Raw genomic sequence first — 6,064 nt, forward strand, 5'->3', positions numbered from 1 at the left:
GACTGTACCTTACCAAGTATTTAATGGGCCTTGAATTCAGAACGGAACAGCGTCACCAAGCTTACACCAAATGAGTTGCTGTTCCATTTCAACCCCGAATCGAATTATCGAAGCGCTGCACGACCAAGTCGACAATTATGAGGATATCGGGAACAAACGAGACGAGGCAGCTGCTAACATATTAGCTGAAAGACAAAAGTGGAAGAAGCGATACGATCAGAAGCATTTGCAGCCGCGCCAGTATGAGGTTGGTGATTTGGTATACGTTGATTATACAACGCGACGGGCGAATCACACAAGCTCGATCCGGCTTATAAGGGTCCTTATATCGTGGATAAGGTACTCAGCTATGGCAGATATCTAATGTATCAATTACTCAGCGTCGATATAGTAACATTCTCAGTGTCGACCACATCAAACCTTGGTGTGTACTGAATCCAGACCTGGACGCTAGCGAGGATGACGATAGCGAGTCGACCGGGTCAGTCGAGGAGTCAGGAGTAGCCGAGTTGTAAGAGCCAGTCAGTTAGCATTGAACGGTCGTCATATCAGTCTATTCAATCATATACATACATACTTTTGTACAAATTCCAATACATTCATTTTCAATTAATAAAACCATACATACATACTTACACATTCATAACTCAGGTATCTTGACAAGTTCCTCACACTTTTTCTTTACGTCAATATTTTCAGCAGGGAAACTTAAAGCTAAAGAAGGGGACACTTCGGACTCTGTATCCAAATTATCGGTGGACAAAAAATTACAAATCTCACTTTCATTATCTACTGGAGGTGCCCTTTTTTCTTTAGAAAGACAATTTTGTAAATTTCTTTTAATTTTTTCACTTATTTTTATCACGCTTCTTTTATTCGATGTAAATCACAATTTAATGCTCGCTCGAATTTCACGCCTGCACACTGCTACAATTCCTTTTAATTTAAGCCAAAATTGGTAACTTTTAAACGATTTGGTAACTTGGTAACTTTTATTTTATTTTGGTAACTTTTGCAACCAAACATCTATTTGCATTACTAGAAAGAAATGAATTATGTTTTGCCTGTGCGTAATTATAAAAACCCTTCGAGTTTCAGTGGCAGCACTACTGACACTTCCACAAATTTACTTCGATAAATTTAGAGTCATCTCATATTCGAATACTGGAAATATTTGAATTACAGTGGCAGCACCACGGGCTGCACTTCTGAACCAACTTTCGAATGTTTGCGATATTTGAATTCTAAAGTAAAAATGGTATAAAAATTCGACCATCTGGCAATTTTTGGTAAGGTCCACAAATCGTTTTGATTATTCCGGGACAAAAAAAAAAATGTGCTTTTTACCAGTCCCACCTACCGACATGTATTTCGACCCACAGAATCCGAATCTGAGGTCCATTTTGCCAGTACAGTAAATTATGAAAAACCGAAAAAATAGCTCGAAATTTCGGTTAAAAGCACCCGCCACTTTTTTGTATGTATTATTCCGTGAGTCACAGGTTCAAATATCGGCACATTCCGAACGAAAAATGACACTGAAGATGGCACAACGCCGAAACCGGTTTGTCTCCAAACCGAATTTGCCAAAAGATGACGAAAAATCGTTCCACATTACATCATACTCCTGTCGGAAACACCAACAACGAAAACGAGAAAAATATTTTCTAATAAAAAAAATTATTATAATTGTCAATAGCAATTTCAATCTTGAGAATTTATCAAGAAAATAGGTTTAAACTTCTTTGCTAGAACTGGGAGTTTTCGATAAATAATCGAAAATTGACAATTTATAAAAATATTGAATTTATTAAGTGCACAGAATCGGGCTGTAAGTATATACACATTTGTTATGAAATATAGTAGTTTTATTCAGTATATTTTTTTCTCCGTGAAGAAGTGAAGACTTGGGTATTGAAGATTTGGTAACTTTTCTTAAGAGGTTTTGTGTAGAAAAAAATGTTGGCGAGTGGCAACCATGCTCCCAATCTGTCATAAAAAATGCAACTCTATCGAATGTATTAGTTGTTTCACCCTCGAATCCGCATTTGCATTGTTGTAACAATAAGAGCTTTATGTCTTTTTAACCAACGCAAAAATATTAGAAATATTTTTTTTAACCAACGCAAAAATATTAGAATATTTGCAAATGCGTTCTTGTAGGGAGGCCTACCACTCCGCCACACCTAAATTATAAAACTTTTTTTTCCCCACGGCATTCGGGTCTACGTTACTGGAACGACCCAGATTTAAATCTGGCCAAGGACTGTCACTCCAACCCCCAAAACCCCTACCTGCGTTCGCTCTGGTTCCGCGGAACCCACTTTAGGGAGCTCTTGTGTATCTAATTAATAACCTATTTTCAAAGTATGCTGCAACGAAAATGGTGTAATACAGTATGAGAGTTCTACGTTCTACGTGTTAATGTGAAACGACTTTGTAACTTTGCCGATCGCTTACAATTGGTGTGTCGCGCGGATGGGATGTAAGCACATTATTTTTACATGTATATTTACATGTATAAAGCGTTCCTCTATATACATAATAAATTTAAAGTGCGATATCATAGGCCGATTTTCGCCAAAATTGTGACATTTTTGCGCGCTTGTAAGCGGTACGTTGTCCCGCTAAATAAGTGTAAGGTATCAATTTTTGACATCGTCCAATGTTAATTGACAACCACACATAAGGCCCCCGACGATAAAGTAAGGTTATTTTTAATATTTTATTACACAATGTTAATCCTCCTGACACCAAAAGGTCCCACGGTGTGATGTAAGCGTTGTTGTTTGTTAATCTACAGCATTAAATTTAAGTCCCCGATATGTTGTCTTTGACGATAAAATCGGCACATTTTTACTAGCAGCTACTAAACTCCGCTCGGGTTGTTTCATTCATCAACTTTGTCGTCTGTTTCAGCTAAGGGAGGCCCAGGAAGAGCGCAACTTCAACAGGGTCTGTCCATAGGGACAGGAGCGTTAGCTGGGTGGGGTTCTGGGGGCATGAGAAGAGGTGCCCTGAGTCATGTGGCGACTCTCCACATGCCGGGCATTGGTTGGGCACATCCTCGTTTATTCTGCTCAGGTATGAGTTTAGCCTGCTGCAATAGGCGAAGTTAGGCGATTGTATGCGTGTTTCCCGAGGCGGACAAAGTTCTGTCCCGTCCACGTCAGGTGGTTGTGTGTTCAGAGCGGCATTCACAGGTCGAGAGTCTACATAACTTGTGACCGACTCCCCGTGCATGTCATTCAGGGCCTGTCTGTATGCGGTTGGGTCCAGCGGTTGTTTAATGAATCTCTGGACTTCATCCGTCAGTTCGTAGATATGCCTCGTGACGTGCCTTGGCGAGGGCTCTTCTGCAAGCAGCTGCCTATTTGAGTTACCACATCTGTGGCTCCCTACAAGAAACTGCCTGCGGAGCAGAGCTGCATATTTTAGAACCGGCCGGTCATTTGCTTTGTATGTTGACAACAACGGTTCTTTGTCTTTGCCTCAAGTGCTGCCGGCCAGCGACTTGAGGACACTGTTGCGGCTCTGTAGAAGGTTGTTGTAGCGGCTACAAAAACCCCGCCCAGGTCGGTTGGTATCTCAGTCGTTGTCGTCAAGTTCCACTAACGGCAGCCCTAGGAAGCGTGCAGCTTCTGTTGGGTTGGTCCACAAGGACAAAGCCGTTAGGGTTGTCGGGTTTTCCGGGTATGCGAAGAGATGTTTCGAGTCATGTGGGGTCTCTCCGCATGCCGGACACTCAATTGGCACATCCTCATTCAATCTACTCAGGTAGGAGTTTAACCTGCTGCAGTAGCCAGAGCGAAGTTGGGCTATTGTCGTTCGTGTCTCCCGAGGCAGATGAAGCTCCGTCTCGTCTATGTCCGGGGGCGGTATGCCTAGAACGGCATTCACAGGTCTAGAGTCTACATAACTCGAGACTGACTCCCTGTGAATTCCGTTCAGGGCCAGTTGCTTGATGAACCTCTGGACTTCGTCCGTCTGTTCATATAGATGCCTCCTGACGTGCCTAGGCGAGGGCTGCTCTGCAAGCAGCTGTCTGTTTGGATGGCCCCGATCAGGAACTGCTTGCAGAGCATTATGTTGTGCTCCTTTACGGGGAGCATTTGCGCCTCGCCGTGGAGATGATGTTCGGGCGACATCAGGAGGCATCCTGTCGCTGTCCTGAGTGCGGTGTTCTGTACAGTCTGTAGCTTCGTCCACTGCGTCCTACTAGTCCCCGGCGACCACACTGGCGCTGCGTAGTTTAAAACCGGCCGGCCTATTGTCTTGTATGTTGCCAGCAGTGTTTCTTTGACTTTGCCCCAAGTACTACCGGCTAGCGACTTGAGGACCTTGTTGCGGCCCTGTACTTTATTGACAATAGCGGTTGCGTGCGCCGAGAAGGAGAGCAGGCTTTCGAATGTTACATCGACGTGAATTCCCAGCGGTAGCCTGACCTCCTTCGTCCAGGTTGTGAACAGGGTCGCAGAGGATTACGTAGGGGAGAGGGCTAGACACTTTGCAGTGAAGAAGCGAGAAAATTCCATTCCCAGTCGCCATGATCGAGCAATCGTCGGCATAAGAGACAATCGAGACTCCCTCTGGTGGTTGAGGGAGCTTTGAAATGTAAAAGTTAAACAGTAGCGGGGAAAGGACACCACCCTGTGGAAACCCCTGTTTTATTTTTCTGAGTTTACTCGATTTGTCTCTAAACATTACCGACGAGTGTCGACCAATCAGATAATTTGCCGACCACCGTTTGAGCCTCTGTGGGAGAGAGGTGGCCTCTATATCTTCTAGTATCGTGGACTGGCAGACGGTGTCAAACGCCTTTGACAAGTCCAACGCTACTAGAATCGTTCTCTCACAGGGACGGTTTCGGTTAAGGCCACGAGTTATCTGAGTGTTTATGGCGTTAAGTGCTGTTGTTGTACTGTGCAATTTACGGAAACCATGCTGATGCTTCGCTGGGATCAAGTGGTTTGTGCAATACGGGAGTAGCAAGGCCTCGAGTGTCTTCGCTACCGGGGAAAGGAGTGTAATCGGACGATACGAATCTCCTTTGTTGGCAGGTTTCCCCGGTTTGAGCAGTGGGACCACTCTCCCCACCTTCCAGATGTCTGGGATGATGAGAGTGGCCATTGACAAGTTGAGGACCTCCGTTAGGTACGCTACCCCCGCAGGACCCAAATTTTTCGAGCACAGCATGCATATTCCGTCGGGACCCATGGCTTTGGAGGCTTTCACCTTCTCGATGGCCACCTGAACTTCACCGCAAGTGAAAGCAAGGGGGCACAAGTTGTTGGCAGTTTGTGCAGCCTTCTGGTCACTCGACGCTTGGCTTTGTCCACCGGAGGATGCAGTATGAACTGCCGGCTAAAATAGCTCGCGCATCGCTCCGGGTCCGACGAAGCATGGGCGCCGAAGGAAATTTCGACTCTGTCGTCGTGCTTCGTCGGATTGGACATTGACCTCACGGTTGACCAAAGCTTGCTCACGACAGAGGGGAAGTTACAGATCTTCAGATGCTCCTCCAACTTCTTCCGGTTATGTACGTTTACTAGTTGCCTAATCTCCGCGTTGAGATCCCTGATACGGGGATCTCCGGGATCGGCCTGGCGAAGCCTATCACGCTCATCGGCTAGAACAGCCGCTTCGACAGGGAAGTTTGGACGTGGGTCCGATATACATCCTGCCGGTATGAAGCGAGCTGCAGCAGCAGTGANTACATCCTGCCGGTATGAAGCGAGCTGCAGTCCTGCGGAACTTACGTTCACCGGGATGGACGTCGGTTGGTGTGGGAAGCGCTGTGAAGGTGTTTTTAAGTAAACTCCGCGTAACCTTTCCAATCAGCTTTAGAAAAGTTGATATAGGTCCGGTGTTTGGCGGAGGCAAAGTCGGGTGGTTTATCTATCGAGATGACTATGGGTAGGTGGTCTGATGCTAAAGTCAGCATAGGTCGCCATGTTATGCCATTTATCAGACCAGCGCTGATTATGGTGATGACTGGCGAGCTACTGCAGTTACCCATAATCCTGGTGGGTGCGTCGTCGTTCATTGTGCAGAATGTCGAATC

The sequence above is a fragment of the Rhagoletis zephyria genome, unplaced genomic scaffold, assembly GCF_001687245.7.
Source record: "Rhagoletis zephyria isolate East Lansing unplaced genomic scaffold, Rhagoletis_zephyria_1.1 Rzeph_scaffold_01167, whole genome shotgun sequence".
In the NCBI taxonomy this organism is placed as follows: Eukaryota; Metazoa; Arthropoda; class Insecta; order Diptera; family Tephritidae; genus Rhagoletis; species Rhagoletis zephyria.